The sequence below is a fragment of the Camelus dromedarius genome, chromosome 4 (genome assembly GCF_036321535.1).
Source record: "Camelus dromedarius isolate mCamDro1 chromosome 4, mCamDro1.pat, whole genome shotgun sequence".
Taxonomy (NCBI): Eukaryota; Metazoa; Chordata; class Mammalia; order Artiodactyla; family Camelidae; genus Camelus; species Camelus dromedarius.
Genome location: NC_087439.1, coordinates 33,792,169 through 33,818,048, shown reverse-complemented (window position 1 = coordinate 33,818,048; position 25,880 = coordinate 33,792,169). Strand labels below are relative to the sequence as shown.

Genomic DNA, 25,880 nt, shown 5'->3' with positions numbered 1-25,880 from the left:
TATCCATACAAGGTAACACAGAGAACAAAACGAACTTTCATGTTTGCCTTTTTTATACAGCGTCCTTTTTTTAGGTGGGGGAGTTATGTTCAATAGTAAAGCATCCTGAGTCTCCATCAGCCTGTGACCCGAGTTTATAGAATCTCTGATATTTGCTCATCCGATAGATCTTTACAGTCATTTGTACTGAAAGCATCCCTTTTATTGAATCTTTGCTTTTCAAAACTAGTCTTCATAAAACTATGGCTAACCAAACTACCATGCAATGCAATTCTTTTCTCTTTTGCCCTTCTCAGCTCCTGGCTTCCAGGGTAAAGCCAGGTCTTCGGAAGAATGGAGGTCGAAGTTGTTCAAGATTATAATTCGTGTCGCCCACAGCAATGATCACTTCTCACACAACCCTGAAAAAACTTGAAACCATCTTACAACTTTATAGGGAGAAATATGAATTTACAGTAATATGTATTTTGATTGTAATTGCTCACCTGGAATTTGGATAAAAGTTATTTGAGAGAAAGGACTGAAATCAGTAAGAATAGGTTCTAGGATCTTGGCTACTAGTTAATTGTACAGGCTTGAACTTAAAAGATGACTTCTTGGGCCTCAATTTCATCTGAAAAATGGGTAGGTTGGATGAACCTATCTGTCATGTCTTTTTCAACTTCTGACTTCTGGGATTCTTAAGTCGCTGGTAAGATGGTTATAAGATTGGGAATAAAAGAAGAGGTGAACTTGCTCCACTGACTGAGCTTTGGGGTGCACTCAATGACTTTGATCTCTTCTTTATTTGATATTCAACAAAAACTGGGTTTTTTTTGACAGATTATTTGGAATCCTTTAGCATATCTTCTATAGACATGAGGGAGAGGAGGGAAAGGTATTCAGATATCCCAATGGAGAATAAAAATGTATAACATTCAAAATATTGCTCCTTGTAAACTCTGATATCAACTACATCCTAAAGTGCTGGATGCAGACGTATGACCAAAAAAGGCAGCAGGTTATGATACACAGATGCAGTACATACCCCTCCTCCTCCCCACTCAATAATGAGTAATTATATTGTACTTGTTTTTCCCTGTCATGGAGAAAAAACAATCTTAAATTCCAACCCTTAAATTTCAGATGATATTCCAAAATTTTGTCAACTGTGTAATACATAAGATTTACAGAACACAAAAAGGTGCTGCTTGTTGCCATGGAAACCTACATATATCTCTAGTTTGTATGTAAAAAAAATTAAAAGTCATGTTTCAATAACAATAGTTCAACTGATACTGACTGCTCTTCCTTTCTGAAATATAAAATAGGGAGTTAAAGTACCAGTAAATTTTTCTTCTGTTTAAACATCACAAAAAGAAATAATTTTTAGCATATTATGATTATTTACCTGCTTATTCCCGTAGGTGCATATTCGGAATCAACAGTATTGGTAAAAGAACAGGTGACAGTAAGTCAAATGTATTTATCACGTGTAGAATTTCACACTAGGTTGTACGAAAAAAATGAAAACAACAAACAAAACAACACACACAAAATAAACAAAGCAAATGTAACCTCTACTTAACACTAATGAGAGCAGAACTGGGGAAATTAGTGTCCTCAATTCTAATTAAAAGACACAATCAATTCCCTGTGTTACAGACAACATTGTAAATTGACTATACTTCAATTTAAAAAAGAAAAAGATGAAATCAATTATTATAAAAGGAGATCTACAGTGTGGTACAAAAGCAGTGCTGTGGGCATACCTGTTCTGTTTCAGGACGAATATTGTTCTTGAAAACATTTATAAACCGAATTGTGTGTTGTTAAAAAAGATCTGCATTAAATCATTGATTAAAACCAAGGGACTGCTTTTATACTTTAGATACTGCCTGCTACTTTCTCGAATTTTCTTTCTTTCTTTTCCTTCTTTCTGCTGTCTCCTGTCCTCCCCTCTTTTTTTCCATACTGGTTCAACTTGAATGATTCTAGGAAAAATATATAATTTTACTAGGAAATTAATCTTACGAACTTACTGGCTTTATTTTTAGTGAGCTACAATGATAGCTTTAAATCCCTACAACTTTTACATCATAAAATAATTTATGCACAGAATTTTAGTTTCCTTGGAAGAAAAGTTATCAAGTTATTATTAATGATATTCCAATAAACCCTCCAGCTTTTATAAATCTTAATTTTCTTTCTTTTTTTTAAGCTTAGAATTTCTTTTTGCTTTGATACATGTCAATCTATGTCTACAAATATTTCACAGGAATGAAAAACTGAAAAATTGGCTGATTATTAGTCTATTAGCATATTTTATAAATATTTACTACCATCAAGTTCACCTTCTAAAATCGCAATACAAATTATTTATTGAAATATTTTGAAGAATCGCAGCCTCTCTTTTACCTGTTTACTAAAGTGGTGACTAATCACTGTGACATTTATGATTTACTTCACCTAAATGTATCTATGGTTACAACAACACAACCTTGATTTAAACAATTAAAATGTAGAAAAATCAATAAAACAACTAGATTTCTTTCAACATAGTGCTACAAAACATGTTTAACTTTCTGGGCTTTTTTTTTTTTAAGCTGACCTCCACTGTTATTTGAGTGGTAATACTGATTAGTTGCATTTTGTGAGACAGACAGCCTGTATGTAACATTCCCCTCTTTATGTGATTCAAGTGATGTGCGGAGCTTATCGGTAAATGGTGCGCCTAGACATGACCAACCTACTCAATGGATTCAGCAGAACCAGTGAAGTAATGGATTATGCATCTAACATATTTGGTTTCAAGGATGGAAAAGGAGTGCGTTTACTGGACAAAATTTTCATTATTCAACCACCTGTTATTTTAGATCATCTTGAAAGGTTGGTAATCTATAACCAGAGGAAAAGATTTCTTAAAAGAACTGACACAATACATTTATACATTTCATAAACGTGAAATACTTAATCAAGCAAGTACGTTGCCATCATCATTCTGAGACTCAGTCATCTGCCGAATATCTCAAGGGAAGTTTCTTCATTTACATGAAAGAAATAAATTTAATTAACTAAGTGCCAATACATTAAATTTTTTTATGATTCAACTCTTAGGCTTCTACCTTTAAGGAAAAAAAATTTTTTAAGTATGTTAGTTTCAGTTTTTGTACATTAAAAATTTATGACTTTCTTGTGTTGAGATAAGGTTATTCCTTAAATAGAAAAATTGCAACAGAAAACACTTATTTCATATTTTGGGTTTTGTTTTTTGGATTCACTTAATTGGCCATTCAGAAACCAAAAAATAATTGTCTGAAAAGCAAAAGGTGACTACATTGTTAACTAATCATGACAGGAATAATTTAATGACATGATATAGGCAATTGATTTATTTAAAAAAAACATGTCAAGGAATAGCTACAACTAATTATGTTAACATTTCTTCTTTGTCTCTAACTATTTATGCTCTTACAAACTACTCTGGTTTTATAACACATGTCACTATTTCCTTCACTGTCATTTTCTTTTCCCTCTTTTATTTTTTTACAAAAAAACTGAAAATGATATATTTTAAAATATTAAGAGTAAACTGGATTGTTTGTATAATTTTCAAATAAAGGTTATACAGTACTAATAATTTTCAAATATATTATAGATGGAAAAATGTTCAAAATTTGGCCAATAAAAGATTCTAGGAAAAAAATCTGCTCCATAAGGTTTACCTGTACAGAATTTTTCAGGAAAAAAATATGTGAATGAATTCAAATCCAATTCAAATCCAAATGATTCTGAGTGAATGGCCTTAATACTAAACATTCAGTTTCTCAGGATTTTCCATTGCTTTATTATGCTAGTAAAACTGTTTTTAGCTTCAGATTAAGAATCCTTAGACCACAGTCTAACATGGACATATTTTTTATACTTTGGCTCCATCTAGTAGAGACTGAAGAAATTACTTGAAGGTGTGACTTTCAGTATCATGGGACTTAGAGCTGCATTTCATGGTAATGGAGAATTTTTAAAAAGGAACAGCAAATAAGATTTATTTAATATTTTACAGTGTGTTACTATTAGATACTAAGAACTACTATACTATTTTGTGAATGCTCTTTTCCTAGGATTAGTTAATTTTATGACATTAGCAAAATTCAGGATTTTGTTGTCTTAAATTTTAGGGAGATGAAAACAATTTTAATTCTTGTACCATTACTTACTCCTCCCAGGTTCTGATTTTGTAACAGGGTGGGATCAGCATGACACAAAACTCAAGGGAAAAGGTACTTTCACTGCTTTTCAAATTCACATGGAACTAGCTGAGATGTGCAGATATGAGGCAGGAAAGCTTGTAAAAGTCACTTTGGGTGAGAGGCAGGTATTGGCTAAATTTTATTGATGGGGAAGCACAGGAAAGTGACAGAATTTGAACATTATTTTAAAATCACCAGTACCTTAAAAATCCTCAGATGTTCATAAAAATATTTTTTCCTTCTTTTTTGTTTCATTTTTTCTTTCTTGAAGGTCACACTAGTTCCTTGACTGGTAGGACTGCAAGATCTACAACAGGGTGCATGTTTTCTACAATTGCTTTAAACAGGTAAACACCAGTGCTCTAATCAAAATGACCATTCAGTCTAAACAGAAAATTATTTTTTTATTCCAGGAGAACATGTAGCGTTTAGCAAACAACATCCTTAAGGGTGTAGAAAAAGGGATAATTTAAAGTAGCTAATAGGAATGACAATGTTAGTTGTAGTGCTTCAAATCTAGTTGCCAATAAGAAAGCCTCTGTAGATTTACTACCTGGAATAAACTCACCACAAGGGTAGCTAAACTAAGCTGCAACACAGCCAGTTCAATCAATGCTGACACTTTCACCGTCAACCCTGATCACTGCTACCCAATCAGTTGTGTCCGGAGCAGCCATTGATTTCAAGATGGCTACACTGGTTGGATCGCCATAAAATGGTTCAACTGGTTAGTGCCTTACATATGGCCATCCTTTGCTTACCAAGGGGAAGTTCAGTGCATTTCAGAGATGTGATTAGTGAACTGACTTGACTATTTAAAGTTGCAATGCAGTCTCCTGAGTAGAGAGAAGGTTATTTCTTTTGAAAGGAAAGCATTTTGAAAAATATAATGACTACGTTAAGTCATGTCACTCTCAATTTGGTTTTTGAATGACTTTTAAAAAATAACCTTTTTATTTAAGAAGTTTTAGATTTACATAAAAATTTGAAGAAAGTACAGATGCCCCACATAGTCCATGCCCGATTTCTCCTATTACGTTAGTAAGATACTCTCATACACAGATTCATCAAATTGTCCTTCATTCGCTCAATTGTGATTAAAAATTTTATTGAATCATCACTTTGCATTTTTATCAGGAATTGTTCTTCCACTCTTCGTCGGTGTTACCTGTTACTTTTCAGCCTTTCCATATTCTTTTTAGGTTTTGATACCACCCAGTTTTCTAGAAGATGTAATTTATGAAGTGATTTATTTTGGCAAGATAACCTATAAAAACATATGAGTCATTTACAATTATAGTAGGCTGCCTTAAATAGTTTTTTTTTAAAAAATCTAAGTGAAAAATACCTTTGAACTGTATCAGAATGGAATGGGAAGGACATTTTAAATGAAATACTTCATAATAAAATGCTTTCATATAATGTTTTAGAACTCAAAACTGGTAATCCTCAATAAATTTCTCTTTTTCACTGTAAAAATAATGTGCCCGTGTTGAAAAATTATAATAATACAGGATTCTGTAAAATAAAAAAATGAAAAAAAACCTTTTCTCATTCCCTAAGGTTAACATTTTATTTATTTCTGCTTTTAGTTCTTCTGTAGATTTTTATCAAATTCTAAATACTATTTTTTAACTCTACTTCTGGACAGACCTAAGTTAGACAGGATTTATTGCTACCTATTTAGAGGACTGTAGCATTAGGCATATTTGCACTGCTTCCTCTCTTTTGCTTTTGCAGACATTTCGTTTCCCTATTTGTTACTTTTTCTCTATGCATAAAATACTTACACATGCATTTCTGAACTGGCATCTTTAGTCCGTGCATGTCAGCCACTATGTTAGCCAAGGAACTGGTCCATCTACGCCTCACACCTTTTCCACTCACTCCACCTCTTGACCATTTTTGGACACGCAATTACTTTAGGCTTTAAAGTTACAGCATCTATTATTTGCCTAAAAGTATGTGCAAACCTTCAATAACTTGTGTTTATAGGTTGATTATACTAATTAAAAATGAATAAAGCACAGATAATATAAAGATCATTTGATCATTTTATATGGCAATACCACTGACTTGTAAAAAATAAAATGAAACATGGTCTTTGTCACTAAATGTGTGCCATTCAAAAGAGAAAATGCTAAGCCTTATGTTCAAATGAATCCTTAAGCTATCAATAATTGAATGAAATGCACTATGCACTATGTTTTTATTTGTTTTGTAATAGTATCACGCTTTTATTGTAAAGCATTTCATTTTGTCTTGAGTTTCTTATTCCTTTTTTTTTGTTGTTGTTGTGTGACTGACTCAGCATAGGAAAGTCATTTTCTTAACCTCAGAAATGATAACCACTTCTCAAAGTTTTCTTCTGGATGAGTCTATCTAAAGTTTAATTCAAATTGGCACCAATTTATACGTGTGTGTGTGTGTGTGTGTGTGTGTAGCTATACCTCTCTATTTATTAAAAAAAACTCGGTTCATAAAGAGAGAAGGTAAAAAATCACCTACAAAGTTATCGATTTCCAATTACTATCAATCATAACTAACATGGCTATTTTGTATACAAATGTTTATATATTCTGATTGCATATACTGATAATGAAAGGTAGATATTGATACAGAAATATCAATAGATGGTATAAAATATCAGTAGCTATAAAAACATTATACTACATAATTGAGAGCATTCTGAGAGGATGGAAGCAGTGATAGCATAGTTCCGGAAATTTTCTGAATTCACAGACACATCCACACACATACACCCACACAGAGACATATCCAGACACACTCACACACACAGAGGGCAAAAAGGAGTATACAGAAAGAAAAGCTAAAAACCTATGGACATTTACAGCAAACTAGGGGGTCATGATATCCCCAGAACTAACCCCCTCCCACCAAATAAACAGGTGAGACAAATCACAAATGTCACAGGATCTACATCAGAAAAATTAATTTATTTGCAGTGGACTAAATGGATGGAAAACAGAAGCGCTAGAGAAAGAAAAGCCAGGTCTGAATCCTTTAAGAGAGATGATTAAAACAATAAGAGTTGGATTGGGATAGAGGGGTGGGGGGGATGGGGAAGGAAAAGAACAAAATAAGCACTTAGTAAACGTTTAATAATTTTTTCAAAAGTGCAGGGTGTGAAATTTCCATCTAATTGAATAGAGGAGGCAAGAGAGATTGAAGTAAGAGCACCAGTCCACCATTTCGGCTGGCCCTGTGACAGAAAAGAAATATTTTGGCAGGAAATACTTCTTCAGTAAAGCAAAGCCCATCAGATTCAGTGAAACATTTCTGTTAATAACTTGTCAAAGGGAAATGGTGTGGATGTTAGGTATCCATGCCAACATGTGCCAGCTTCTCACTTCTCAGCAGATTTTGCCAAGGTATAGATGTAGGATGATTTCAGATTTTCACAGGCAGTGGAAAATGGACTGAAACAAGGATTTTAAACATTCAGGCCACCACAGTCTCATCTTAATGCTAAATCTAGAATCCTTCACTTTATTTCACCTATACATTTTTTTCCAGTTGTTTTTAATTGACATGCAGTGCATCCATTCACCTAGCAAACAATTATCAGTATTGAAAAAAAACTGGTCCATCCTGCGTGTGGCAGTGGGGTTCCGCCCTGTACAGCTTAGGTTAATTAGAATGTGGTGCCTTTTTCCATTATTCAAAAATCCACAAATGACAAATGCTGGAGAGGCTGTGGAGAAAAGGGAACCCTCCTAAACCCTACTTCAAAATGACACCTGCACCCCAATGCTCACAGCAGCATTATTTACAATAGCCAAGACATGGAAACAGCCTAAATGTCCATCAACAGATGACTGGATAAAGAAGAAGTGGTATATTTATACAATGGAATACTACTCAGCCATAAAAACTGCCAACATAACGCCATTTGCAGCAACATGGATGCTCCTGGAGAATGTCATTCTAAGTGAAGTAAGCCAGAAAGAGAAAGAAAAATACCATATGAGATTGCTCATACGTGGAATCTAAAAAAGAAAACACAAACAATAAATACAAAACAGAAATAGACTCATAGACATAGAATACAAACTTGTGGTTGCCAAGGGGGCAGAGGGTGGGAAGGGATAGACTGGGATTTCAAAATTGTAGAATAGACAAACAAGATTATACTGTATAGCACAGGGAAATATATACAAGATCTTATGGTAGCTCACAGAGAAAAAAATGTGACAATGAATATATATATGTTCATGTATAACTGAAAAATTGTGCTCTACACTGGAATTTGACACAACATTGTAAATGATTATAAATCAATAAAAAATGTTTAAAAAAAAAATGTGGTGTCTTTTTAAAAATAAAATATTTTACTGCCATCTGCTGGACAAAGGTGGTAATAACATCCTGGAGCTGTTTCCTGCTGAACTCACACAACCTTCACTTTCAGTCATGATAAGCACTGTGTCCTAGTAGTAAATGTATTCCTACATTTTCCATAACCAAGGTTATGTAATCCCACTTACAGATTTAGTTCTCACCCAAGCAAGAGCCTCTTATTGACCCTATTTGATTTAGGTGTTTACTCACAGTGCATTCAATTAGAACCAAAGAAAAGAGTCACCTGGTAAAAATGTAAATCCTGGTTGAAGGGGGAGTGCTAAATAACAACAAAAGGAAAAAATGTTTTAAAAAAGCAATAAAAACACAACAAAATTTGGAGGATAAAGTCTGCACCAGATCAAGTGATGGGGAACAGAGTCCCACTGCTGAGCTAGTGGTCCACAAACACTTGTTGCCTGTGGCCAAGAGTAGTGCTAGGCACCAGGGATGCAGCTGGGACCAGAGGATGGTCAAGGCACAATAAATTTAAGGCTTGAAAGGCATTTTTTTAAAAAACCCACTAACTCGGTGTTCTCACATTAGTAAAGTGCTGAAAAACTTTCCTCGAGTAAAATTTTCTATAAGAGCCAAAAACAGACAGATAAGCTTCTGGATAAAGAAGAGGCAGAAGAGAAGAGCAAAGCCTTGTCTGCTTATTTTCTTTCCATTTTCCACTTCACGTGGAAACCCTGATAGTCCACAAGCAGTCAATTTGTTCCCCAAAAAGTTCAAAATCTATGGCGTACCTCTGTTTTCTTTGGATTATCTTTACTCATCCAGTGTATCAATAGCTTATATTTTCTATGGGAAAATTGTAAACATATAATTGTAAAATAATCTTTAAAATAGGCACACATCTTCATAGAATAGCACCTTTTTTTGTAGAACAGGGAATCTGTGACACAACTATTTTCATTTGAATGAATGCATAGGCACCAGAGATGAGAGAAAGTGGAGAGATTCCAAAGTAGATTTAAAATTACATTTGAAAATGAAAATAGAAATAATCCTGCAAATTAATAAATAACCATTACATTGATAATTTAGCCCATTAATATACGTGCCACTTTATCAATATATTATGGCTATATTTATACTGTCCTGCAATGTAACCGTCTAGGCAGAATTGCCATCCCTTCATTGAAGGAACTGAGGAAGCCATCTAGTGTACATTTCTGAACTGAGGCTCCTCTTTCACGTTTGAAGACGTCCAAGTTCTAGTCCTACAAAAACAGGAGAGGGAAGTTTTGATGAGAGAAGAGAGATGGATGCAGCTCATGGGGGAGAAATGATGTGATCATGACTCAGTGTAGGGAGAAAGGAGAAATAACTGAGTATAGGGGAGGGTATAAAAATGTCAGAGAGTGGAAGAGTCCAAATAAGAGAGCATGTCTTTATGTTTGCACAGTTCCCTACCTGGAAGTGACTTGGTTCTAGTCAAGCATATTTACCCATATATGCAGGTCAAACATCATTCACATTCCTTTTTGTCACACCACTGAAAAGGACTCACAGCTGGACGCTCATTTTTGTCTTTCTCATTTATTCCACGCATCAATATATTGCCAAGTCCAATGTACTGGCGTTGACTTAATATAGTTATGAGGTGGGTGCTCTCCCATGTGTAAGAGAGGACAGTTACAGATAACAAAAATCTAGTAACTAGTGGTCAAGATGGGATATGAATCGGGCGTCTTGATTTCATAACTCAGGGTCCTTAAATAATACTCACATCTTAACCTCTGTCTTCTCTGACGGTCAGAAACACGCAGCACTTCTCCATTGTTCTGTGTAGTATGTTTACCTCTGTATGCACCTGAGAATACACGTACACATGTGCATATATGTGTGTACACATACACACACTCACAAATCTTACAATTTAGATAAAAATCTTACTTTTTTCAGCCTTAAAATACCTGCCATAGATTCCTGAGTTGGCTGAGTACTCTAATATTTTAGGAGTGGAATTTCTCTTTATATATGTAAATACTTATATAATTGTAATTTTTAGGTTAATTTTTGAGAAGAGTAGGTTTCTTAGAGGCCTGTTGGAGGTTAAGTAAAGAAGACAGGTTGAGTTTACTGGGTAAGGAAGAAGGATTCCAGTGGGAGAAAATAAAATATATTTAAAATCACCACACGTGTATGCATTTAGATGTGTGATATGTAATGTAACTACTCCTTCCGCATTTTTCGTAAAATATACATTTTCTTGAAAATAGAGAGTTTAACCATTCTGAATACAAGACTCATAAAGATTTTCAGCTGTAGCAGGAACAAAGATTGATCAAGGGGAAAGTGTCATGCTTAAGAAATTACCTCTATCTGTGTATCTATTTATTTTATCCACCAATCTATCTTTTAAATTCTTTTTGAAAGCAGAAAAAATAACTAAATGCTTAAAATTCTCATAGATGAACAAACAAGAGGTAAAACAACAGAAAATATTTGAAAGGAGATGAGAAATGTGATTTTTCCCTCCCGATTGTATAAAATTTATATAAACTTGAATAAAAACTTTATGAAAAGTTACCAACGAATTTTAATTATGAATAATTTAACATTTAGATATATCAATCTGTCTGCAGTATTTTGCTACTTCTTAACTGATTTATACTTATATCACCATAAAATAATCTTTCCATCTCATTTTTTATACGTCACAGAAACTGGAAATCTGCACCTTAGGAAATGTAATATTTTAAAATTAGGTTATGCCAATAGGTAGGAAAACACATTCATGGCAGATACTGCAGATGACATAATGCATATGGAAAGTATTTACAAATTTTTCAGATGAAAGGAAATATGTAAAAAAATCTGAATGCAATGTTTGAATTATTTTTGGTATTAATTCTACAAGTTATTTCATTTGCACTATTAAAATGCTGATATGTTAACACTTTAAGTTGTCTCAAATGTGCATTTAATTTAAATTTAATAACACAAGTTTTGCTTGTGAAAACCAAGTCAATTATTGAAAGCATTTCCCAAGGTTTAGCAATTATTTAAGAGCTGCATTTACTATAAAGTAATTAGCTCAAATGGCATGTTCATGAAAGCAAATTTGGAACAACTTTACATATTGGTACGAAAGGGAAATGTTTAATACCAATATAGCTGAAAATCAAATTTATTTTATCTGGCAGGCATTTTATTTTCAACAAAGGAACAAGTACGTATTTTCAAGTGGCTTTTTAACATTTTCAAGATGTAGAATTGCATATTTATAGCTAGAATTTTAAATAAAATAAGAATGTCAGAATTAATGGAATGGTGTAAAAATTTAAGGGAGTTCTTGTCTCGGTTTTATTCATGTTACCAACTTTCTTATTTGAACGATACCATACATACAAAAAGTACAGTTTATCTATATGTACATGTTACATAATAGGACAAAATGAAACAGAGGCAGCATTACTCATCTTACAAACTAGAGCGCTACGATAAAGCTGCCTCCCCCAGGCGCACTGCCTGGGCACAGCGCCCACCCTCCGTGAGGTAACCACAGTGCCGAACGGTGCGTTACTCATTCCCTTGTTTTTTCTATGGTTTTAAAACACACATACTCACGTTTAATCAGTATATAATTCGGTTTTCCCTTGTTTTAAACTATATATATTATTAAATAAATAAATAAGTATATAAAATGACTGTTCTGCTGTATACACATGCAAGTATTTATTTCTTTCCTGTCAAGAATTTTGGTTAATATCTCTTCCTATTATGAACAAAGCTGTTATTAGCATTCTGGTACGCATCCTCTATCACACATGTGTAAGGGCCTCTATGTGATATATCTATGAGTTAAATATTCTTTAACTTTAATAGTTAATACCAAACTGTTTTCCAAAGTGACTGTATGACCAGAAATTTGTAAGAATTTTTATTATTCTATAATGCCACCATACTTCTTAATGTCAGACTTTTTTTTTCAATTTTATGAGTAAAATCGGATATTGTTTTTTTTTCATTTGAATGATTCATCATACATCATGATCTATGAGTCAAAGTTCTAAATGTAAAAAGAAAATAAAAGAATAACCAGGAAGGAAATTGAATTATGATTTTTGTATATCCTTGGAGTTGCACAATCTTTGCTATTCATGTCACAAAATATAAAAACCATAAATGAGAGAATGGATAAATCAAATTACATAAAATTTAAAAATCATACATAAAGAAATACCCTTAGTCAGAGGAAAAGTGACAGTAAGAAATGTGTGTGTGTGTGTGTGTGTGTGTGTGTATCATTCATACCATAGATGTGGTCAGATCTCCAGTCCGAAAGGAACATAGAAAATTGATATAAGAGTTGGAAGTAAACTGTCTTTTCTCTCCTCTAATGTTATAAATATTACAATACTAGATTTAGATGTAAAACATAGCAATTACATATTTTTATAGACTACACTCCATTTAAATCTGTCAGAGAATATTGGCTATCCTCCCTGTGCTGTACAATGTATCCTTGTAGCTTATTTATTTCATACATAATAGTTTGTACCTCTTAATCTCCTACCCCTGTCGTGCCCCTTCCCACTGGTAACCACTAGTTTGTTCTCCATATCTGAGTCTGTTTCTGTTTTGTTATATTCATTCATTTTATTTTTTAGATTCCACATACAGGTGATAACAGACAGTATTTGTCTATCTCTGTCTGACTTATCTCACTAAGCATAACACCCTCCAGGTCCATCCATGTTGCTGCAAATGGCAAAATTTCATTCTTTTTATGGCTAGGTAATATTCCATTGTGTATATTATATATATTGCATCTCATTTATCCATTCATCTGTTGATGGACAGGCTGCTTTCGTATCTTAGCTGTTGTAAACAATGCTGCTATGAACACTAGGGTGCAGGTACCTTTTCAAATTAGTGTTTTCATTTTTTTCAAACATATACCCAGGAAGGGGATTGCTGGATCATATGGTAATTTTATTGTTAGTATTTTGAGGAACCTCCATACTGTTATCCACAGTGGCTGCTGCAATTTACATTCCGACTAACAGTGTTCTACGGTTCCCTTTTCTCTGCATCTTGGCCAGCATTTGTTATTTGTAGTCTTTTTGGTGATAGGCACTCTAACAGGTGTGTGGTGATATCTCATTGTGATGTTGACTTGCATTTGGGGCAGTTCTGGTCACCAGTCGGAGCTCTAGATTGCTCCCAATCTGCCGCCTTCACGAGTGCCAGTAGCGGCTGCCCTCGCCCAGCTCAGATGCAGTGCCAGGTCCCAGCCTGCTCCATCCCTAATAAATGCACACTCTCAGAAATGGCAGCCTTTCCCCTGTGGGTGGCTGCCTCATGGAGAAAAAGCGACAGAGTGGGCACTTGCCATGGGTCAGGGTGTGTGCTGGGGTGGTCCCAGCACTGGTCGGAGATCAAGACCACTCCCGAAATGCCTCCCACGTAGAGGCCAGTTGTGGCTGTGCTCACCCTGTTTGGATGCTGTGCTGGGTCTGAGCTGACTCCACCCTCCACAACTGCACACTCCCCTTGGCAATGGCCGCCTTCACCCTAGCGTGGAGCTGCACCTTGTAGCAGGAGAGCTGTGGTCTGGAGCACAGGCTGCCAGTTTCGATCTGCTTTCTCTGCCTTGTTTCAGAAGTGAGTATGTGCACATTCTTTAAGAGTATCATCTAGGTTTCTTACAGCCTTGCTGTTAGTCCCACTTGTTTGCAAACTAACTGAGGGCCTTTGTCCTCTCAGTTTTGGACCCCAGGGCTGGGATGCCCAATATGTGGTTCGAACTGCTCAGTCCCCAGGGAAGACCTCAAACCAGTGTAATCTCCCTCCTCTTCTGTGTCCCCTTCTAGGGGCATAGGTCCCAATGTGACCACTGCTCTCCCCGTCCTACCTGACTCCATGTGCGTCTTTCATACAGCCTTAATTGTATAAGAGTCTTTCTGAAAGTCTCCGGATTGTCTTCAGTGAGAATTGTTCCACATCCAGATGTATTTTTGGTGTGTTCGTGGAGGGAGGTGAACTTTGCATCCTCGTACTCCACTCTGTTGATCTCCTCCTCGCAATAGCTCTTAACTCACAGGCAAAAGGATCCATGTGGGTATTCTGCCAGCTATTGAGTATGTCTAATTTTGATATATTTATGAACCGGGAAAATGACCATCATGTGGATCCATGCACCACAGGAACATCCAGTGAGCCTGACTAAGCCAAGGCCCCCAGAGGTACTCAGTCTCATGGGGGAATATGATGATACTCAGTGCCCACTGTCATCATCATCTCAGACCTTGGTGCAACAGTCCTTGAAAAGTCTGGGTACTCTCCTTTACCCAGCATACAGTACCTGAACCTAAGTGGCTTTAGGTTCCTCTTGGGGGAAGGACTGTGGGCATCATTACTGTGGGAGTATTTGCTGTGGTCTTGCAGGATCCTTCCTCCCAGAGATTCAGCCATCCGGCATCTGGGAACTAGCTCAGTTCCATATACTGAACGCATGATTTTATTGGGATAGATGTCCTTAAACTTCTTAATATTCATCCTTGATTTATTTTATTTGTCATAACTAAGCAGTACTATTGCTGGTGTCCCCTCTATTTTCACCCTAGGAATACAGTGTTTGAACAACTATATATAGAGAGGGAATGGGATGGGGAGAGAGAGCTCTTGGTGGGTCAGACTTTGCTTACAGCACTTGGAACTGGACACCAATTACTTTTATTTCCATTGTTGTCAGAGAAATCAGCACACAAAAGTGTCTCTTGCCATCAGCCAGCCCTGGCCCCAGAGAAAAGACAAACTTAATTTAATCTTTAATGTAAGCTTTTCAATAATTCTGCTGTCCTTCCTAACAGTGAAATTTTTATTGCTTTGTTAATAAACTATCTGGGGCAGTTTAATTTTCTAGCTTGGCCCATATATTTGAGCCTTTGTTTGTTTCTCCACTGTTTTTCATGACAATTTTGGAATTTCTTTATCCCACAGAAATTATTTTTTTCCAGGCTTCCAAGAACCATCTATCTTAGCAACTTGTTAGTAATATTTCCTGTGATCCATGTCAGGGTATTAAATCTTTTATATAAAAAGTATTATGCAAAGTGAAATAAGTCAGACAGAGAAAGACAAATTCTGTATGATCTCACTTATATGTGGAATCTAAAAATCAAACCAAACCGAACAAACAAAATGAAAACAGACTTGTAGACACAGAGAACAAACAGATGGATGCCAGAAGGGTAGTGGATGGGCGTTGGGGTGAAATAGATGAAAGGAATTAAGAGATACAAACCTTCAGTTACAAAATAAATATGCCACAGGGATGTAATATACAGCATAAGGGATATGGGCAATAATATTGTAAGACGGGGACGGATGGTTACTAGACTTACCATGGTGATTATTTCACAATGCATACAAATGTCAAATCACTATGTAGCACACCTGAAACTAATATAATATTGTAGGACAATTATATTTAAATAAAAAACTAACAAATCAGTGTTTTATCATGAGATACACCTTCCATATTAATCATTTTTTTCCTTTTCCAAATTCATGTCCCAAACTCGCACCCACACACATACACCACCATCAGACTCCAGCTCCATATTCCCATGTGTCCTTCCGGTGCAGGTGACTAGGTTCTGCAGCAAGTATGCAACTTCCTTTGGCCCTTGAACAATTCCAGCCTCCCTCCAGCTAGGTTATGTCAGCCTAACTGTAGTGATTGATCTGACGTCCAGAATGGGAGAAGGTGATGGATCCTGAAGTTTGTCTACATTCATCCTTTTAACACTGAGCTTCTGCACCATACTCACGCAAGGAGGGTCACTGGCCTTTAACAAGGAATGGGTCAGTTCTTCAAGCCCAGAGAGTCCAGCGAAATTTGACAGTTTAACTTTTCAAGTACATTGACTCTGATTTTTTATCCTGAGTCTAGAGTTCCACACCTTCCCAGTTAAGGCACTGGTCTTATCATAGCAGACTTGCTGGCACTGACCATCAGCCTTCTCTCGAGCTCTGCTGACACTGTAATTAAGTACTGGACCTGATGATCACCTTTTTTTTTTACACTCCTGCTGCAATAAATGAGTCTCTTTATATGCTGCCAAAGAGACCGTCTGGCTTTCATACTTCACCTTAAATTGGTGATTAATCACCGGAAGGCTTGCATTGTTTTTTTTCAATGCTAGGCGAGTCCCAGCCAATTTCATAGTCTTTGTAATTACTATTTTCCCCTAATGTCTCAAATACTTGTGTTGGTGTACCCACCAATGCATTCATTTTGATTGGGATTCCAGTCCAGTTCATAACCAGTATAAGTTTTAAAAATTGCGCTGCCAGGGTATATCCCACAAGCTGCCAGCATTCTACCTACCACCAGTGATTAGAGCCCCCAGTGTGAGGGGACCAGTGAAAGATCCACCTCTAAAACCCCATTTTAGGTCCTGCTTTCTAGGATCAAGTCTGTTACCAGCTTTCTTAGGTCAGATTATTTTGGAAATAAGTTCTGATGTAGAAATTTGCATTCATGGACTCCTGGGAAATATATTTAGAAAAGAGTGAAAGAAGTGGAGTTGGACAGGAAAAGAGCTTTTTTTTTTTTTCTTTCTATTTTTGCAAAACAGATGTAGGAGCCTCAGCTGACCCAGTGGTGAGCGCTGGAGCTCATCTTGTTCATGGCAAGTGTGTTGAGCCATCGTCCTCACTTGTCAACCCATCACTGGATAATTTCTGCCCCAGGGGGGCGGTGTAACCTAAAGAAAGCAGCAACTTTTGGCCAAGGCATACTTAGTTGTGAGTTGTGAGGAGACAACACTCTTAGCAACAGAAGAAATGAATAGCTCACTCCCAAACAGACAATTTCAGTGACATATATAGCATCCTTTACATCCAGGAAGGGTTACATAGGTGTGAAAATTTTGCCATAATTCACTGACTGTTCCCTTAATGCTTTTTGAATTTTATATATGTGCATTTTTAAATAAAAAATAAAAATTGGAAGGCAAAGTGTACGGTGATGATTATGGAACTGGAGAGTAAACATTACAAACTTAGGCCAAGAGATAGCAAAAGTGTTGGGGTAAGATGCAATTAGAAGTGTCGCTGCCTTACTTTCTGTACACTTCTATTCCACTTGCTTAAGTTGCAGTATTTTACTTTGTTGTGTCAGGTGAATGAATTAACAACTGAATAGAATTTTTAATCTATTTCTTTGGAATTTATGTTCTCCATGTATTTGTCCTTGAATTACCAAAAAGTAGAGCTATATGATTATATACTGCCCTCTACTGACAAGTATATATATACACACACACATAATATATCAGTGTGTATATATATAAGGTAGTATATATACATCTGTTATATATTTGTTATATTTATTAATATTAATTAATTAATATTAATTATAATATTTCTGAACACAATCTGCCTTAATACGTAGTACTCATTTTCCTTTCCTTCTATTGGTGCTATGTATGCCTTGCTAAAGGACACTGGGAAGAGATTTGCAAGGGGAAAAAATCTGTCTTGTGCATATTAGTAGATTGGCATAATTAATGTGGAATCTTTCTGTGTTCTTTAAAAAATGAAATATGAGACTTTTGAAAGTGATCGCTAAAATCTAAGTTGTTCTGAATGGAAAAAAAATTGATGATTATGAATTTGTAAAGAGAAGTAAGTTCCAGGTGGGGGGAAAGAGGATCAAGAATATGGCAATAGACAGAGCATGGGTTTAATTATGTTTCATAAATAATTTTCTGTGGTGAAAAAATGGACAACGAACTTTAATAGGCACAATAAGTACCATTTCATTTCATAATAGTTGCTTAATTGTGCAAAGTTACAATTTGTACATATTATAACAAGTCTTTAGCAAAATATCCTGCCTATAAAATATATCATATTTTTAAGAGAAATAGTGGGATCATGTGAAGTGAATAATGAACACAAGATTGGCAACAGGTGTAACTCAAAACAGTCACTAGGAATTCTACAGTGGCAGGAAGTGGACACAAGATATTTATAATAAATGTAAGATTATTTGAAGGACTTCAAATATTTGAAGAGGTACTAAATTTTCTACATTATATGTGATGCAATGAATTTTTTTTTAAATTTTGATGAGGTACAGTTTATAAAATATTTCTTTAATAAGTTTTGCTTTTAGAATTACATTAAAGAATTTTTTTGTCTAACACAAGCTCACAAAGGTTTTCTCCATTGCTCTTCTTTTAGATATTTTGTAGTTTTATATTTTACGTTTAGATTTATGATTCAATTTGAGTATATTTTTTAATATGATGTGATATATGGATAATTTTAATTTTGGCATTTAGGTATTTAATTTTTCAGCATCATTTGTTGAAAAAAGCACTCTTTCACCATTAAATTTTCTTTGCATTGTTTTTGGAAAGCAACAGAATATGTATGTGTGTATCTATTTTGGGATTCCCTGTTTTTCCCTAGTTATCCACAGCAGTCTTTACACCAGCACCACACTGTATCAATTATAGTAGATTTTAGGAAGTTTTTTTTTTCAGTTAGTGTAAATATTTCATACTTAGCTGCAAAAGTTACCAGGAATTGTATTTTTAAACTGGAAATCCATGAACCCTGGAGGCCTAATTCCAGTGAAAGAGAGAATGGATGTAAATGGGACAACTTATCAGTCACCAAAATGATGTCCCTTCCGCTGACTTACTATCCATACTCACCCTTTGCCTGTACATAAAAAGTATTCACAAGTAACCAAAGGGGAGTATCAGTTTTCCATATAGTAATTACATTCAGTTCCATCTCCAAAGCACAATTTCTGATAGTCTGGTGACCAATAAACTCAAATAAAATTGTATGCGATATTGAGCCAACTGAATTTATAATGATGGAGTAGAAGCGTGACAAAGGGGCAGGAATATCCCTTTCATTGCTTTTCCATTTATTGCACTTTGCAGATACTGTGTTTTTTACAAATTGAAGGTTTATGGCAACTCTGAGCAAGCTTATCGGCACCATTTTTCAACAGCGTTTGCTCGATTTGTTTCTGTGTCACATTTTGGTGATTCTCACATTTCAAACGTTTTCATTATTATTGTATTTGTTATGGTGATCTGCGATCAGCGATCTTTGATGCTCTTTTCATAATTGTTTTGAGATGCCACAAACCAAACCCACGTAAGACCACAAACTTAATTGCTAAGTGTTTCTGACTGCTCCACCATCCAGCCATTTCCTCGTCTCTCTCCCTCTCTTTAGGCCCCCTATTCCCTAAGACACAATATTGAAATAGACCGGTTAATAATCCTACAATGTCCCTAAGTGTTCAAATAAAAGAAAGAGTTACACGCATCTTACTTTAAGTCAAAAGCTAGAGTAATTAAGCTTAATGAAGATAGCTTGTTGAAGGCCAAGAGAGGCCCAAGTTAGTCCGCTTGCACCAAACAGCCGAGTTGTGAAGATAAAGGAAAATTACCGGAAGGAAATTAAAAGTGCTGCTTCAGTGAAAACAGAAATAACAGAAAAGGAAATAGCTTTATTGCTTATATACAGAAAGTTTCAGTGGTCTGGACAGAAGATCTAACCAGCCACAACACACCATTAAGACAATGCCTAGTCCAGAGCCAGGCCCTAACTCTATTCAGTTCTGTGAAGGCTGAGAGAGGTAAGGAAGCTGCAGAAGAAAAGTCTGAAGCTAGCAGAGGTAGGTTCATGAGGTGTCAGGAAAGAGGCCATCTACATAAGATTAAAGTGCAAAGTGAAGCAGGAAGTGCTGATGTACAAGTGGCAGTAAGTTTTCCAGAAGTTCTAGCTCTGATTATTAATAAAGGTGCCTACTCTAAACAATAGATTTTCAGTGTAGACAACGCAGCATTAAACTGGAAGAAAATGCTGACTTAGACTTTCATAAATAGAGAGGAGAAGTCAATGTCTGGTTCAGAGCTTCAAAGGACAGGCTGACTCTCTCATTAGGGCCCAATGCAGCTGGAGATTTTAAGTTGAAGCCAATGCTCATTTACCATTTTGATAATCCCAGGGCCCTTAAGAATTATACTCAATCTACTTTGCTTATGCTCTGTACATGGAACAACAGCCTGGAATACAGCACATCTGTTGACAATATGGCTTACTGAATATTTTAAGCCCAGTGTTGCAACCTACTGCTCATATAAAAAGATTCGTTTCAAAACATTACTGCTCATTGACAATGTTCCTCATCAGCCAAGAGTTCTCATAGAGAAGTACTATGTGATTAGCATTATTTTCATGCCTGTTAATACAACATTCATTCTACAGCCCATGGACCAAAGAGTAAGCCTGAATTTCAAGTCTTATTATTTAAGAAATACATTTATAAGACTACAGCTGCCATAGATAATGATTCCTCTGATGGATCTGGACAATGTAAATCGAAAATGTTCTGGAAAGAATTCACCATTCTAGATGCCATTAAGAACATTTGTGATTCATGGGAAGAGGTAAAAATAACACAATTAACAGGAATTCGAAAGCAGTTGATTTTAACCCTCATGGATGACTCTGAAAGTTTCAAGACTTCAGTGGAGCAAGTAATTTATGTGGCAGAAAAAGCAAGAGAACCAGAATTAGAAATGGAACCTGAAGATGTGACTGTGCCTGTAATCTCATGATAAAACTTTAACAGAGGAGGAGTTGCTTCTTATGGATGAACAAAGAAAATTGTTTCTTGAGATGGAATCTGTTTCTCATGAAAATGCTGTGATGATTATTGAAATAACAACAAAGAATTTAGAATACTACTTGAACTCAATTAATGAAGCAGCAGCAGGGTTTGAGAGAATTTCCTTCGATTTCTAAAGAAGTTCTACTGTGGGTAAAGCCCTGTCAAATGGAATTGCATGCAACAGAGAAATCATTCATAAAAATAACAGTCAACTGATTGTCAATGCAAGCTCCATTGCTGTCTTATTTTAAGAGACTGGCACAACCACCCCCGCCTTCAGCAACCACCAGGCTGACCAGTCAGCAGCCATCAACATCGAAGCAATACCCTCCACCAGCAAGAAGATCATGACTCGTGGAAGGCTCAGATGATGGTTAGCATTTTTTTTAACTATAGGGTGTTTTTTACTTAAAGTGTATACATATTTCAGACATACGTTATTGCACACTTAATAGACTACATTATAGTATAAACATAGTATTTGCATGCACTGGGAAACCATTTTATTGCAATATTCTGTGACTCATTTTATTGCAATATTCACTTTGTTGCAGTGGTCTAGAACCAAACTCATAGCATCTCCGAGGTATGCCTATGTTTTATAAGTTCTAGTTTAAAAAGGGAAAAAATAAGGTACAAATAGTTGTCACTGTTACATATCCATATTAAAATCCTGCTGTGCAGAAACTCAGGCTGAAATCTCAGCCCTGAGAGTAGAATAAGTTCCTTAGAGGGATAGGGAAAAAAAAACCTTTAAATTTATGTCTCACAGTCCCCAGTTCACTCTCAGGAAGAAACCTCTTTGTACGTCATTCTGTGTGGCTGTATCTGTAGCACACCACGGAGTACGCTCTTGTGTCTCCAGCACTGTGCCGACTCTCTTCCTGCTGGCGCCGGTTTGGGTAACCAGGAGTGGCTTCAGGGGTCACGCAGACATAGACTTCGACAGGTCAGTTGTGTGATTTCTTTAGCAACAGAACGTTTCCGAAATATTACTGGGCTTTGTGTACGACTGATACACTTCCACTCCTTTTCACGTACTAACATCAGCGTGAAAGGGCTTATTTAGACATAGCTCTTAATTCTGAGGTTTTGGCTTTTTTTTTTTTTTTAACTGGTCTCTGTGCAAGGCCCCTTTAACTCACCCTTCATTAAAAAGAATGGATAAATACATTATGGTATAGACATACCATCCACCAATGGAAGCAAACTGCAGCTATACACCATAGCATAGACGAGTCTCATAAACAAGATATTAAGTAAAGGAAGGCAGGCACAAAACATTATATTCTGTATATTTCCATCTATATGTAAAGTTGTGTCAAATATCTAAAATGCAGTAGGAGTTTAGTAAATGGTAACTATGTGGTGGAATAAATGAATGATCTCCCCTTGGCCTATAATACAGTTTTTCTACACCCAAATCAAAGCTTCCAGCAAAATAGTTTTTTTCATCTTTATACTCATACACTTATGATTCCCTATATCACAGAATTTATTACCATGACTGCAATTATCTTTCAACACTATTTTTTGGTTCATTTATCTTTGTAGTTTTAATCTCACCTCCCCTTCCTCCCTCTGTCTACCATAGTTTTCTGGCACATAGCCTGTGACATGGACTTGTGTAACAATAAAATTGTTTTTTGAAAGTATAAATAAGTTATTTAGCCCTAGGATTTAAAGTCCTCCATAATGTATCTTTCAAATATTATTTTCTATTAAGTCTCTGTTTCTATTCATCCAGGTGCTCCATTAAATATGAAAATCTTTTCTTCATATTCTTTCTACAACTTTTTCTCCATCAAGGTCTTTCAAAATTCTCTTCAGTTAAAATATTTTTTTTTCCTGATCTCTTGAACAAAATATGATTTCTCCCTACGTGGTAAAGTGCTTTTCATATACCTTATTTGCATTTATATAACAGCAGTTTGTATAGTTTTCTTATTCTCTGTACTGGAGTGTTAAGCTACTTAAAGTCTGGGAGAATTTATTAATAATTCATTTTGCCCTTCATTGCCTAGTTCAGTACGTTTCACATGGCAGGAATTTGGTAGAACTAAACTAAATTCCACTGACTTGTATTAGATAAATATACTCTGAAGTAAAGTACTGTTACATGATAAAAATTAAAATATAGTAGAAGGAGACTTGGAGATTTTGGAAGCAACATTGAGCAATGAGATCTGGTGAGTTGAATTATAAATACATTCATTATGGATTAAGTGAATGGTGTTCTGATTAGTGTTGAAAGGCAACACTTCTTAAATTATCCATGATGAAAAACTAGGCTTTCTAATTTCCAACTCATTGCAGAGCAATATTCTCTTAAAATATAGTAAATACATCAACGGTAAAATTTAAAAAATCAGGTGGTATGAAGTGCAAGTCTAACTTTTTGTTATTAGATGCAACAGACATAAAATTTTATTTCAAGAAATATAATTGAAATATCTATTACATGAGCAAATACAAGAGAATTATAAAACTATACCTATTGTTCTCCAAAAACTTGTGTACTGGTGATTGATACTGAATATTGTATGTTAAATTTTGTTGTTCTATGAATATAACTAAATAAAAGTGATATAGCAATTGCTCAAATTAAATATCTATATAAAACAATTTGAATAAATACCACTTGTAGCAATATTTAACGTTTTTCATGTATCAAGTGAGATTGCTTTTTTGGTTAACTTATCAAATCTAAGTAAGATTGATGACGATACTACATGCACTGCAAATATACATAAATAGTTTTTGCAGTTTATTTTCATAGAAGAATAGAGAAACCAGCCTCAGAGAAATATGTTGTTAGAACTAGAAGAAGAGACTTTAACTCTATTAACTTCAGATTAGTTTTCATTTTTCTCCAAAATGAAGCAAGCAAAGCAATTTTAAAATTCACCTTTAGTCCTTCATTTGTAGACAGTTCAATAATTTAATTTGTAATACTACAGTTTAATTTTAAATTAACATTTGATGAAAGAGATGGGTTCTGTATCCATGAGTCTCTTATATATAGATGTTCTTTTTTCTTTTTTGTAAAAATCGCATTATTATAAAATAAATCCCAGACAGAAAAATTCACAAAACAAATGTACAGCTTAAAGAACTATTGTAAGACAAATAACTATGAGCTCATGAAACAGATTATTACCAGTCATCCCAGAAGCACCTCTAAATATCCAGTTCCATAATGAATCCTTCCTTCTTTCCATAGACAATTGTAACAATTGTTTCCTTGTTTTAAAAAAGTGTTTTATTATACAAATATGAATTCCTAGAAAATATAGCTTAATCATGTCCATTTAAAATTAATATTTTAAAAAAATTCTTATTCTATGTATCCCTCATCTATGTTTTTCTTTGTCTTAACAATTTATTTTTAAAGGACTCTGCTATTTGACCTAGAGAGTTTTCCACAGTCAGGATTTTGCTGGCTACACACTTAGAGTGGTTTTCAGTATGATTCTCCATCCTTTGTATTTTCTGAAAATTAGCAACTAGATCCAGAGGTTTAATGAAACAGAAGTTTTGGCCTTTTGTCATCATTATAGGTCCTGTTGGGCAAGATTAGAGGAGAAATAAACAGGAAATTTCTCCATTTATAATGTTGATGCTTAACACCAAGATTTATTAATTCACTGTGAATGGAGTTATAAAATGGTGATATTTTAATTCTATCATTTCTTTACTGACATTAGAACTTTTTTTTATTAAAAGACACTCTAATTTAGCCATCTGCTAATACAATTCATAAAGGGGGCAATGATTGCTCCTGCCTTCCAGGAGCACAGTATACAGTAGGGAAGGCATACAGGTATACAACTCATTATAACACAAAACAAAGGTTCGAACTTGCAGCAAAGTAATCTGTTTTATTTTTATGGATCCAGCGGGACTTCACAGTATAGGTGGCACTTAGTCTGAGGCTGGAAAAGAGGTAGTTTTCAACATACGAGATTCCTGCAGGTGAAAATGGACAGGAATGGCCACCCAAACTGATAGCATATTCCCAGTACCCAGAAATGGCATTGTAAATAAGACTTCATTTTCCTCGTTTTTTTGACCAAATAATGAGTTGCTATTGTCAAAATAACTGTATTAGTAGGTTTATGCATTGAAATAGACTTAAATATATTTGTATGAATGGATAGAAAAGATGAAATAAAAATAGGGAATGTGAAAACGATTTAATAATACTCTTTTTTGTTACCTCCCTTCCCCTTTTAGGTTCTGTTTGGCATCTGAGCATGATGTGAAGGGTAAGAAGGTGTTCAGCTAATACCCCAGTCCTGCCACAAGTCCACTGTAGCAGTTAGAATATCAAATTGATCAGAACAATTCTTAGGTCACATATGTCCACAGATTCAAGCAGGCTTCAATACAGAGGTGACTTTTAATCTGAGCTTGGAAAAAATGAGTAGGATTTCAACAGGTGTGATTTCATGAGGCAAAGAAAGTCAAAGTATGCCTCACACTGATACTATATGGAGGTACACCCAGGAATGATATTACAAAAATGAATCTTCCGTTTCTTACCATGCTACCTTGCCATAGGGCTGCTCCCAACATGGCAACTGACTTCTGTTTGAGCGAGTGGTGAGAGGACA

General features: G+C 35.2%; 1 pseudogene; it reads left to right on the top strand.

The window, feature by feature from the left end:
• The first annotated feature begins 2,704 nt into the window (after positions 1-2,704).
• Positions 2,705-25,552, top strand: LOC135321189 (tigger transposable element-derived protein 1-like; annotated as a pseudogene).
• The last annotated feature ends 328 nt before the right edge of the window (positions 25,553-25,880 follow it).